Here is a 14,283-nt window from a genome sequence, read left to right as displayed (position 1 = left end):
TATCTTAACAACTCAGAAGCAAATAGAAGCACTATAAACTTATTATATTTTAACATTCCTAGATAATTCAGAATGTTACCAAGCTTGCTTGGTGAAAACTTGGCAGGACTTGAGATCCATTCTTTATTTCCTTATGTTCTATTGGTGCCAATTGTATAAGCAAGAGAAGAAAACTAGTGTCAAACAAGAATGCTAAAATAAAATTATATTACTGCCTTACAGAAAAAAAAAAAAAAATCAGAAGAATATGTGTAAATTAAATTTTGAGACTTCATTACACAAATTGGTTTAAAAGAAACAAGTGCATTCAGAGACAAATGATCTTAGGCTCATCTTTTGCAAACATTTACATACATGTTTAACACTTTACTATAAATGACTCCTCCATGGAACTGCTCATAGTAGAGAAGTTTACAGGCTGAGTGCAATTTTCAGTTAATCATTTTCTCCAGAGGAGAAAATTATAATTCCTGCACTAGCAGGAAAGCAATTACAAAATTTAAAGTTGTTTTTAGTTCACAAACATACTATTCTTGCTCATCAAAGCAGTGGTTCAATAATCCCCGGTTTTGGATTAAAAAAAAAAAAAAAAAAAAAAAAGGAGAATTAAAACGCAGCAGCAGCTCTCAGCACAGGTGGCAGTTTTAAGGACACTGTGTGTTCTGAGCTCCTCCTTAGCACACACAGACTTTATCCATTGAGCCACACACTGCCTTGAGGAGCCTGGTGCTAAAGATAGCAACAACAAACAAGTATCACATCTAAGCTACATCTCATTTGAGAGTACCGATCTTTAAACCTGCTACCGAAACATTAAATATTTCTGGGGAAAGAAGCCACAAGCTAATGCAATGAAGTAAAGCTACCAGTTGAACTTGTATTAGAAACAGTCTGATACATCATAGTTATAAATGTCCACTTGCTTTTTAATGTAAGAATCTTCTACACAGTAGAATTTTTATTTTACTGAGTGTATTGTCCACCTATCAATTTAAAAATACTGGTTTCCAAGGCCTAGTCTTTTTTGCAAAACTTTAATACCATGTAAGAAGAATGGTTTGAACCGTAACATTTTTTCAGGTATATTAGAAAATGAAAAGGAAAAATGAAGTCTGTAGGGTAACAAGAACTGATAGGTGCTTATAACGCCACAAAAATGTAAACTAGAAAGCAATAGAAAGTTATGGCCTTACATGTACATGTTGTACATGTTGCTGCCTTGCTTTTAACCAAAGCCTTGGTAATTTATCTACCTTTGACAGAAAAGACAGCTTAACAAAAAAACAATTCATAATACTTGGTTTTTTTCATCACCATAAGAACAACGCAGTGAAGTAGAGTAGTGGAGAAACAACTCAGACTGAAAGAAAGAGATTCATCATTGTCTTCTCAAGCTATACCAACCAACCTCCCTCTTCTTTGCAATACATGCATGTTTTCAAGCATGGTGATTACCAAGGACTACTAATTATTACAGTCCGTCCAAGCCAACTGTGATTCTTTCCCTATGCAATTCATCCAACTCACAGAATCAAAGATAAATTTTCACAAAGTCCTTTGCTCAACCTGGCTGGATCAACTTATGTTTCTAAAGTATTGCATAATATGCAAATTTTACATATTAATTTTCCTGCTCTGTCAAAACCAACAGAATTATATGAGCAAATATTATCTTAATTTCATTTTAGACACCTGTACATGGTATGTGATTGCTTTCCTTTGTTGGGTGTGGTGTTTTCTCTTTTGTCCATTCACCCTGGTTGAATCACAGGCACAACACTATTGTGTTATTTTAATAAAATTGTGAGTACTGTCAATATGCATACTATGGGCCATGTGTTTGCACTGACAAAAACAAGGCCAAAGAGGTGTGATATGGACTTAGGGAGATAAAAGAACTGTGGCAACTCTTAATTCCTGTGAGAATCTGTTCTTGAGTGTTCTGCCCATCTGAGAAAGATGGTTCCTGCACCAGTATTTTAACCTAAGAAGTGATGAAAACTTCTACTGTTCCTTGAAAAAAAATCTTTAATTAGACATAGCATTCCTCCTAGAGAGTACAAAATTATTAAGGTACTCCAGCACTTTGATAACTTATTATAAACCATTTTAACATTTTCAGCCATTTTACTACGTTTGTGGTACCCTTTGTGGTTGAAAAGTCTTTTATGTAGTTTATGAACCCTTACATAAAGAAAACTCAGGATTTATTATTGTTGTTGTTTGGGTTTGGGTTTTTGTTGGTTTTTAATAATTGTTTTTTTAATAATTGTTTTTTAATAATTACCTCTAAATATATCTGATTTATATATTTTTATCTGGTAATTCTTTGATTCCTCATTTAGCAGTTACCTGCAATTACAGAAAATTATTTTCCTCTCTGTTTTGAATACAAAAGTGCAGAAACAACCCTGATAAATGGCAAAACAAAGTCATTTGAGATGTGTGAGTATGCAAATATGTTTTAACATGGCGAATTTATACAAGTTGTTCATACACAAACATAGCTAATGACCCTTTGACAAAGCCTGAAACTCTGGGAGATGACAATCTATCTAATTAAAATAAATTTGTTTTCATATTATAATAGCAGCTTACTGACCTAATTAGGATTAATCTCTAATTTTGTTAGACTCAAGTGTAAAAAGATATTCCCTGCACCATAAAGTCTGTAGCATTTTTATGACAACCATAAACTATGTGGGCCTAATGATGATAAGGAACTGGAAAATAATTGTTGATAAAATGTAATAAACTGAACTGGTTACTTTGAGAAAATAAGCAGATAGATTTCAGAAGTCCACAACCATAAACCATCTACCCAAGATCTGTCCCTAGGTAGTTTCATGCAATTTTATGAAAATAAAATATCTCTTAAAAAAAAAAAAAAAAAAAAAAAGAGTTAACTGTTTAAAAAAAAAAAATCTCCAGGTGTCTAGGAGTGGTGGAGCCCACCCCTGCAGAGTAAACAGCTCCCTTCAGCAAGTGGCAGAAAGTCCCACAGCCTTTGCCAGGATTAACCATGTTGACTGTACTCAATACAGTGTGCCTCCTGAACTTAAAATGTATCTCAAACTCATAATAAAAAGCATCATAGTCTTGATTTAGTTACATTTTAACAGATGCTAAGACTGTGAGAAAAGAATTCCACAGGTTATCTGTAAGCAAAAAATAAGAAAACCGATAGGAAGAGTTAGGGGTTTCACCACTTGAATAGAACTAAGCTAAATAAATTGAAGTCTTTTGCTCATTTCTATGATGTTTACAATGCATATGATAGTACTGAAGATGAAAAAAAAAAAAGAAACATTTTCAGCAAGCCTTCTAAAAATAGTTTTATTATACGTCAGTATATCTGTAACATAATTAACGTCCGCTGAAGTATAAAGAACATATAGACAAATAATAAGTGAGATACTGTAATGTTATAAGCAAATACCTATTTGTATTTGTTAATAAAGCAAATACAAGTCTATATCTTCTTGAACTTTTCTCCATCAAACCAATTTTGTGAGAATTAATGCATAACAGCAAAAGTTTCAAGGCCTCATTACTGAGATTAATTTAAAAGAGCTAGAGATGTTTTTTAAAAAATAAAGTACATTATATGATGTCTTGCTGGTAGTACAGTGGACTCTATAGTCCTTGTTTGATAGAAGCATTCAGATTTGATATTATTTTTAGAGAACAAAAATGTTCATTTACTTACCACCCTCACAAGCTCCTCTGAGTAACCAGCTAAAGAGGAGCTGCAGGTTCTCCACCAAGAAAGTGCATTTCTGAGACAACTATAAACACCTTCCTATGGATGCTAAACCAAATATATGCTTAGTTTCTCAATATACTTCACAGTTAGCAATAAGCCTCAAAGCAAAAAAAATTATGCCACACATTGGAAATTACATCATTCTTATAACACAAACTCTATGTTTTCACAGAAAATACGATAGGAAACATAACTGATAACCAATTTCCCTCAGAGGATACAGGGATAAGTAATGCTCACTGAACTGGCATTTTATTCCCAGATAATGCTATTCCAGCACAGAGGGAAATCCAGCACACAGCTCCCTCAGCAGCACCATAAGGTATCAGTGATAACCAGTCAATAATGCAAGATGGAGAACAAGATAGAGAACATAATTTTTTTTTTTTTTGTATAAGGAATGAAAAAACACATTTAATTGTAAGAGTAGGTTTTCATTTTAGCAAGCCCATTCTTTTCTTTCTTCATTTAAAACAATACATTTCTTACTTTATTTGAGAATATAAGATATGAAGCTCAGTGTAAAGCAAATAATCCAGGCATCATCATCGTCATCATCATAACAATAATAATAAAGAACTGCTAAAGTCTTCAACCTAATTACGAAGTCACTTCAGTTCAAAGACACCTGCTGCAAAAGCCTTTGAATTCAAATAAAAGGAAATCAGCAAGAATGGTCTCATTCATCCTCACTAATATTTGCATGTCCATACCTAAAAAAACATTAAACAACAAAAAACTGGAACAGAAAGCCATCACTAGGTTCAAATATTAATTTTATTTTTAACCAGATTGATCAAATATTAGAAATAAAGAACTAAATATCACATTATCCCAGGTCAGATTTTCAAAGCTCAGAGCCCAGCAGCTTACACTACAAAAAACAAAAAATCAGTTTACATACCAGGACTGGGCAGAGGCCAAATTTTGAAAATCTTCCCTGGAACATAAGACAAATTTATAAAAAAAGTAAGAAAATGATACAACTCTGCACACATTACCAATCACTACCAATTATTTCTGCTAAGTTAAAATACAGTTTACCAGGTCTAATAATTCTTCAATACTCTTCAGATTTGTCGGAAGAATTTTTGTAATCAACCAAACAGTCCCAAATTATCACATCCCTAAAATACAAGTCAAGCAATGAAAAGGCATCATCCCACTGCTGCCTCACTGAGAAAAGTCTTCTCTGATTTCAATGCCAATTGAAATACACCATAAAATTTGCAGAAAGTGGAGACACAGAATGCCTCAACCACACAAAATAGTTCTCAGAAGAAAATCAAATCAGAGGACATAAATCAACTGGAAATGCAGTTCTTTCGGCAGAACTGCTGCTCATGGACTTTCAAATTTAAATTAATGTAGTTCAGGTGAGTTTTTTTCTATTCCAGTTTTTGTATTAAATCAAAAAAGAGTCAATCTCACATTTAGGGAATGTAAAGTGCTCTACATTTTAGCTGTCTTGGAACTTAGACAAAACTATCAGCCTTGCCTAGAGAGGACAAAAAGCCATCTGATACTAAGTCAACAGTTTAGTTAACAAATAAAGTGGCAAACTTCTGGTGAAAATCTAGAAAAGTTTTCTCTAGCATCTACCTGATGCCTAGTATTACTGATATCACCTGCTGAAATTAATTGAAGGAACTCTATTACAGCAGCTTACATGATTTACATAACTATGACAATAAAAGAAAATGTCTTACGAAGATTTCACAAGCTAAACAATAACTAAAAGAAGCAATACTTCCAATGATATTCCAAATGCATATAATGCACTTTTTCATCTGTCATACTGGAATATGTCAGCTTAAAAGGGGAAATGAGAATAAAGAAAAATACATTTTAAACTATAAGCTGTACAATAAAAAATAACACCCCAAAAGAGGAAATGTTTTAATGTATTTTGACACTGGGTCATTTTCATTTTTAAGGGACATAAAAAAACTAGCAGAAGAAAGAGTGAAGAATATTCTATGATACATTAATGTCTTTATCCATTTGTTTTGTCTGGCTTCTGTGTTGTAACACATTGTAGGAGCTAGAAAAAAAAAATACACAACTCTTATAAAAGTAATATTTACCCAAGAGAAAAATATTGCTCTTGTTCTGGTTCATCTAGTTCCATTTTTATGTTGTATTTCTGGCCAAGAACACTCTCCAGGAGTTCTTTGATCATCTGGTCTGAGGGAGATGGAGAAGTAGACTGTAGTGAAGCAATTATTTCATCAATAGACCTTGCAACCACTTTCACAGGCAGCACTGGGGTGGAAGTAGACTCTTCAGATTTGCTCTGCTGGAAGTTGTTCCCGTATATTTTTGAAATGTCTGGTCTAGTTACATCGCTTGCCTCTTCCAATTCTTCTTGAGCAGACCTCACACTTGGCTGCTTACTTCCTTTTCCCAGAATCCTTCTCAATTCAACATCTAAATCTTGTTGCTTTGCTTTTGAAATCACTCTGTGTCTCTTCTTACAGCTTTCCCTAGTTATTTTTGCTTTTCTTTAAATGCTTTTACTTGAATCAGAATCTGTAGAGCTAAATTCAATGCTATCTGTTGATACCATCAATCAGTGCTATCATTAAGTATCTCTTCTTAAATTCTGAAGACCCATCTGTAGCATACACACTCAATCCTTAACTTTACTCACAACTTTTGTCTTTTCTAATAAGGTAAGGGAGCTATTAACATGAAAATTAAATCTGGAGTAATGACTTCTGAGATGGTACTGGGTGTTTGACTGTTACAATTATTTTTTTAGTGATACCTGCAAATGATGCTATTACTGGAAGAGTTACAACTGCAATTTCATGAATAAAATTGCATTTTTTCTGTTGACTTTTCCAGAGCAACTTCCCTGATTTTTTGTCAGACTTTCTTCTATAGATTTATTTCTTCTTCTCATCACCCTGAGTCAGGAGTTTGTTTTTTCATGTCTCTTGCTTCAGAAGACACCCTTACTTTCTGTGAACTTCAGAACACCCAGTGAATTAATTAAGAATATTTTTATTTATTTTCATGACAGGCTCATGTAGACTCTTCGACCTCTGGAGAGGATAATGTTCTTAACTGAGGCAATTGATCCAGTGTTAAATCTTCCAATAAGGGCTAAATGCTCATGTTTCTGAGAACAGTAACTATTGCTTTTTTGATCTTCAGACTATCCCACTGAGATTCCTTGCACATAGTATCATGTTCCTTAACCATATTCAGTGCCTCCACATAATTCAGTCCTGAGTACTGATATTTTCTAGCAATTTTCTCTTACTCTATGCAGTCTGTAAGCTCAAGCAGAAATGAGGATTCGTATTTTATGCACATACAGAGGCGTCAGCTTGCAAGGGCTCCTCCATTTTGCTAAGGGTCCCATTGGTTAACAAGATTGTTCCAAACAAATGTTATGAAGCACCAGCAATAGCTATCAGCATTTTACATCAGGAAACAACTGAATCATTTCTAATTTTGTGAGTACAAGTTGGAAGCTGGAAGGAAACCTCAAACAGAAAAAAAAGAAAATGAGAAAGAATAAAGCTCAACACTTTCTCGAAGTAAACACAAATAGCTTTCCAGCTACAAAACAAACAAACAAACAATAAAACCAGTGAACCAGTCCTGCCTGTCCCGCAGGGCCCGCTCGCTGGTGGCCTCGCGGCCCCGATGCGGAGCCGCCGCCGCTCCCTCTGGAGCCGGGCAGGGCAGGGACGAGCGGCGCGCCCCCGACCGGGGAGAGAGAGAGCGGGCAGCGCCCGCTGCCGCCCCGCCGAGCGCTCTGCCCGCGGCAGCGGCCCGCCAACACGCCGCACTCCGAGACCCGGACGTGAAGTATCTTACGAGTCGGGCACTGGTGCGACATTCCTCTCTAAGTGAGCTGAAACGCATCAGCTTCATCTGGAGATGTCATTAGAAACGTGTTTCTTCCAGCTTACCCGCGGGATCCTGAAAGGCGCAGGATGGGCAAGGGGTTTGTACCTTGGCCTCGTTTCTCTCCTGTGTATAGCAACCCTTGCTCTGCTGTCAGCTCTGCCCTGAGAACCAAACATATGAACGGCACTTCTGGGAACTTGCGCACCACGCATTGCAGTTGTTTCGTGGGTGCAATGGTAGACACAGTTTTCTTACAAAACTGATTTTTGTTATTATCAAAGTCTCAGCTTGGAGATGAAAGCCCGCCGAGCGCTCTGCTGGTTCATTCATCATCATCAATAAAGTTTCTGTTACTGGGATTTTATTTTCAGTACTAGCAGCTGTGTAACAGTAGAGACTCCATCTAATAGTCCATAAACCAAACAGCTTTGCAGTACTAAATGAGCAAAAAGTCTGAAACCAGTTGTCTGAGAGGAGTACTGGCACCATGTCTTGCAGTTTTACTAGCCAGTCCTTCAGAGAACAGAGATGTCAAAAGTATTTCATAGCTGTCTGGTGAAAGTTAAATTTCAACAGTAGTTCTTTTCACACATTAAGTATGTACTATAAGTGGACCAAAAAAAAAAAAAAAAAAAAAAAAGTGTTTCAGTGTCTAACAAATACAAGGAAGATAGCAAATGGCAAAAACCACCAAACTTCAGAAAATAAATTTTAAAAAATTAACTTAAAAATTAAAGAAAATGTGGAAAGTCAAACTGAATCTATCAAGATGGTCATAACCATGGCCTACAAACCTACAAGGTTACATTGATCAGGTTCCCAAGAAGATTGATGGTCTAGAACACATGCAAAGCAAAGCAGGTTACAGCAGTAAGGGGGGAAAAGTAGTTTTGTGCACATAATATGAATGCAAAGTGCTGGAATTTCCAAGAATCTCTGGCTTGTGACAGTTCACAGAATTATGCTTGTCATCTACTTAAGTCTGTTCTGGTAAGTAAAAATAAAGCCTTTTTTTCCCTTTTTCCACTTTGGAACCTCCAACACCCATGTGATCACAAGGAACTGTAGGGACTAACTGCAGATATTGGATTCAAATATGGCATTAAACTGATTGAAAAGCTCCACTGGTCTAACAGCCAAATGTCTCTATTATATCTCCTTTCTTTGTAGCTTTCAGCTGCATTTTCGTGGCGTTTTTTTCTCCTGCCTAATTGTATTCCTGGAGTTCAAAGGGTACACAGTGTCTTTCTTGCAAAGAATGAAACTTATACTAGGCTAGATGGCTAACTTTTAGCTTGATAATGCAACTGAAAACCTATTGAAGATGAAAGTTATTGGCCAGTCATTACATGCCAATTAATAGCAAGTTTTCTCTTCTGATAGCAAGATAACTGATTAAAGCCTGTAATATGCCCTAGAAGACTTCTCTATTTGGTGCCTAATTTGCTTCTCTGTCTGTCTAGCAAGAATCCCAGAGTAGCTGGAGAAGCAGTAGGTAGAATATCAAACAGCTGTTCTGTGTTGAAGGATTCCTGTTAGCAGTCCAGGCCATTAAAGCAGTTCAGAACAGGAATGAAGTGTTCGATTGCCACATTGATGATGAATCCTATTAGCAGTTTAATGCAGATGTAAGCCTAGAGAACAGATTCATTTCAAACTAGTTAAACAGTAAAGTAAAGCTTCAATGATTTCGTTTACCTAGAACAGTTCCTCTCTGCAGGAGTCACAGTGGGATGTGGAAGAAAAAGCCCTGCATGTGAAGAGGTATTTGCATCAGGAAGTTCCAGTAAGAATCTGCTGAATGACAAGAAGGATTTGCATTAAAAAAAAAAAAAAAAAAAAAAGTCTTAGGAGGAAGGAAAAAACCTTAGACACAAATTTCCTCTTTAGGTTAATAGTGGTGATAAAATGGCAAACGAGTATGCTGTGTTATCTTACTGTATCTGTTGGCTGTCAGCTCTGCTTGCAGAAGAGCAGCGGCTGGCTCCTGGGGAATGCAGTTAGCTTGTGAGAGAGGTTCAAGCCTTGGTTCTTAAACATGTCCTGTGTTAATGGTCTCTACGCCTTGTAAGCAAAGCAAGTAAACACCCAAGGGATCTGATGTCGAGCTAAGTCCCAAACACTACATTTTTTTTCCCCTACTAAGCCACACATGATGCTTAGCAGCCATTCCTGAAGAAATTGTTGCCAGTATATCCTCTAGATCCTTCAACTTGAACTCCAGAGATGACAACTGCACAGATTCTCATCTCTGATACACAGGAAAACAGAGAAAGCTTTTTCCCCCTTTCCCCAGGTATTATTATTATTATCATCCCTTAATGATCACAGAGATGCTTGAAGTCTGAGGGTGGGGGGTTTTATTAACATTAAGTATTTAGTTAAACAGGTTAAGCCCTATCTCTGAAGACTGCAAATTCCAAAATTTAATAAGTAGATGAATCTTTATAGTTAGCAAATGGATCTAGATTTGGAAAACCTTGTGCAAGTTCAGTCCCTGGGTACACATTATTATTTTTCATAATTAGACCTCACCAGATCGCTAAGCTTCCTAATGTCACATAAATTGTGTTATCTAAGTTATTAGTCTATTAATGTTATATGGAAGGTGGGTTTTTTTCTTCTTAGGAAGAAAAGCAATCATTAAAAGATCGTTCAGTTGGTTGGAGAAATTAAAAAATGCAATTCCTCATCTCTGAAATTGTCTGAGTCCATGTCATGTAGAAAGTCCCACCCCCAGTGCACATCACTTCCAGGATCCAAGCACATGATGGACTGAGATGCACATAATGCCCCACAGACACTGGGAGGCAACTGGAGTTAATCATGCTTCCAATAGCCAACTTCATCTAGGCAACCCAAAATCTGGACAGCATGGTGCATATGAAATACTCCAGCCTGCTATGGGCTCTTAAGAAAATACCACGGAGAGTCCTTAGAAAGATTAGCAGTTATTTTTTAAAGGAAAGTAACAGCATAACTACTCTGCCAATTCTGTGGCTCACACCTAGTTTGACACTAAATGCTAAGCCTCACCTTGGTATCTTTTCCAGCTGGCTGTGACAATCTTTGCACATGCCGTAGTCCAGAGGCTCCCCAGCCCTGCTGGCGGGATGCTGCATTCTCCCTTCTGCTGTGCTACAGCCAAAGCACCTCCCCAGTCAGCCTCAGAACGGCTGCACACGTGCTCAAAACTATTCCCCAATGCCATAGTTCAAAAGGATAAGAGCATATTTACAAATACATTTTCACCATGATGTCCAAGTAGCATTATTCCATTTTAAAAACCAGAACAAAGAGACCGAATGACTGTCTAAAGTCCCCTAGTAGAACCAGTGGTAAATTCACAACTGAGTCTGTGCTTCTGACTGATAATAAAGAGAAAATCAGAGGTATGTATACTCAGGGAACAGGCTATTCTTTGCTTTTCTAGGGCATCAACATCTTTAACATTTCTGCCAGGTATATATATATAAAATGGCCATAAATAATCAGAGTAAATGGATTCATTATAAACTAAAATTCTGAACTGTGAATTTTGGGCATTGGGAACATAGCACAAAAAGTTCTCTGACAGTTACACTGTGGAGACAGTAATCTGTAGCAGGATAGTAGAGTAAACGGCAGAGGGGTTATCCCTTAAATCAGACAGTGTCAATACTGAAAAGACTTTTTGTTAGTTGCATCCAGCTGAGCTGAAGGAAATACTTTTTTTTTTTTTTCCCAGTGATCAATCTATATTGAATCCCTTGTGCAGTAAGCAGCCATGGAAAGGTTTTGTGGAATTAGTATTATAAATCACACATTCAATCCCTTTGTGAATGTTGAAAGCATTGTCATTCTTCTAATCACTATATCCTATCTTTGATCCATAACAAATATGCACACCCAGCTCTACTAATCTCCATTATGATTGTAAGATACCTGTATTTGCCAGTACCATGCCAGCAGAAATAGTTAACATTTTTTTCTTCCTCCTAGGATTTTGGGCTTTGTCTTTTTTTTTTTTTTCTCCTCTCCCCATTTAAGAACATTGGTATTTCCTAATATAATGTAATTCAAAATAGATATAAATTAACAAGTTGAAAACAAGATGAAGTTCTTTTATTATAAAACATATTTATAATGAGAAGATCAATACAATGAGAAAATCACTGGGTCATTTTGAGTGATAATCATTCACAGATTTATTTTCAGCATGACATGACAGTAATGTTTCCAAGTACATGCTATTTTATTACATAGCCCAAAAGAAATTATGGGTCACTTCTGGAAGTCCATCACACATGGCTGTTATTATAGGCACAAGGTCAGAGACATTCCTGGCTTTGAATAACACTATAAGCAATAAAGAGAGAAATAACAGAAAAACACCTGACAAAGTCTTTTCTGGGATTGGGCCTTTGCTTGCTTTAGTTTTAAAATTTGATTTTACTTGATGGTATAAAAAGTATATCATATCTCTACTCTTTGTTGTCTTTCAGTTAATACAGTAGGTTTCCAACTGGCCATTCCAGTCCAGCTTTTGTGTTCTCTTAGGACAACAGCTTGACAGTGAATGCATAGGTGTAGATATGTATGTGTTTGTAGCTACAAGGTTTCACAGCTGAAGACTCAGCTTTGGTGGACATAATCTCACTTAATCACAAGAAAAATCTTCACATCACAGCAACAAAAAGAAATGCCCTTCAAAGGGCAGGGAGAGTTGTCTGCAGAGGCTGAAGGTCTGGCTACCTCTAAGGATAATTTTAGAAAAGATTTAAAGGATTTCTGGGAATGGATAGATTTTGGAGCAAACATTCATAGAGCCTGAAAAGGGGGAAATGGCTTGTTCAATGGACAATGGCAAAGCCAGCTGATTACCTATGAGATTGTTTGGATGGAAGAGAGGAGTTTTCTCTTTAGGAGGAACTTAAGGAAAGTTCAGATGTTCAATCATCCCACCTTAACACATAAAAAGGAGTAAACCTGAAACTACATGCACAGCAGAAACACTAAGGCAGCTGCCTTGTTGGCTAGAAAGGGATGGAGGAGGAATGAATTAAATCTGATTCTTACCTTGTCTCACGTGTAGCTGCACAGAGACCTGAACCCAAGTGATGGGAGCCATGTGGTGATCTAAATAATCTTCATGATGTCAGTCTCTTTAAACTACTCAGCCGTTTTCAAATTCACCCCTGAAGTCCTTGAAGCAGCAGCAGAAGCTTAGACCAGCTGCTGGAATGATGAGCCACTCTTCAAAATACTGAACAGCTTCTTCCCCTGGGAAGTCCTAACATTTTGTTAAATCCAGACCTTCCTCTACTTTCCCATAGGCACTGGATGACTATACTATTTTATGGATCTCATGACTTTGGGTGTTACCAGTTAATACACACACTCTCGCATTTCAGAGTAAAACTACAGACTGTGTTAGGATCCTTTTCCAGGGCAAGCATCATTTTTTGCTATACACAGGTTAGTTATGTCCTGTAATGGAGTAAATGGCCAGTGTTTGCATGTCTGAAAATGCTGCAATACACCCCACAATTGCTTATTGTCCTTGTTAATACAGTTGAAGAAAATGAGCAGTGAATGCAGCTTGAATTAATATATGCTCTAGGAACTGCAAGCTGGATAACACTGTGGAACTGCTCCCTGAGGAGGAGTTTAAATAAGCCAGCCTTTATTTTGAACATTTAATTCTTCAGAGCTGTCAGGCAAGGAAGCCATCTAGAATGGATACTGGTATCTCCCAATGCTTTTCTGCAGAACTACTGTAGAGACAGAGACAGTGAAATGAATAGTTTTTGCAGGTATAGTAGAAGATAGCAAACAATTTGAAAATATGTTGATATGCAGTGAAAGAAAGTTGCATTCCTTCACTCTCCATCACTCAAAATTAAAGGTATCAAACCAAGACTACTTTCTGCATAGGAAAGTCAGCTTGCAAAGGAATTGGAGTAGTATATTAAGATGAATATTACAAATAGCTGATGAGCTCTGAATCTATTGTCCATATTGTTTTTCTATAAGTAAAGCAGACATTCTCAAAGATAACTCACTGCAGGTTTTGAAAAAACAAGGCTATTGGAGAGTAGAAATACCTTTGATTCCAGCAGCAGATATTGTTGGGGCAGGGAAGGCAGATTTTGGTCCATTAAATTACTGGAGCAACTTAAACAAAGAAAAAATCCTAGAATTTATTCATAGGTGCATCTCCTATCAAGCATTGTTTCTTATACCAGTTTGTTTAGATTAACTGCACTCACTGCCTTAGTTTGCTTTCTTTGCTTCCTGCAAAAATCTGTATATATCCCGAAACATCCTTTTTAGAATGTGGGTGAGATTCTACAACGTTTGTGACATCTAAGTACTTGTGTTTATCTGTGCACAATCATATTCCCATCTCTTCTGATAGTGTTTCTTCCATGCCATAGTACTGTGGCTACTTCAAAACAAAATACCCTTTAAAATGAAATAAACCAAGCAACATTTTCAAAAATATATCAAGTAACTGAACAAGAACAGATGCACTGATTGAAATACATGAGAGAAGCATTTACATCTATGTTTCAGTACATCATAACATAAGTAAAACAAACTGTAACTGAAATAAATATCGACATGGGTGCTCTTGAATCAAATTATACTTATCAACTGGATTTATT

Source organism: Pyrgilauda ruficollis, unplaced genomic scaffold (assembly GCF_017590135.1).
Source record: "Pyrgilauda ruficollis isolate IOZ18807 unplaced genomic scaffold, ASM1759013v1 scaffold28, whole genome shotgun sequence".
Taxonomy (NCBI): Eukaryota; Metazoa; Chordata; class Aves; order Passeriformes; family Passeridae; genus Pyrgilauda; species Pyrgilauda ruficollis.
The sequence above is the reverse complement of the archived record's forward strand: the minus strand, read 5'-3'. Positions refer to the sequence as shown.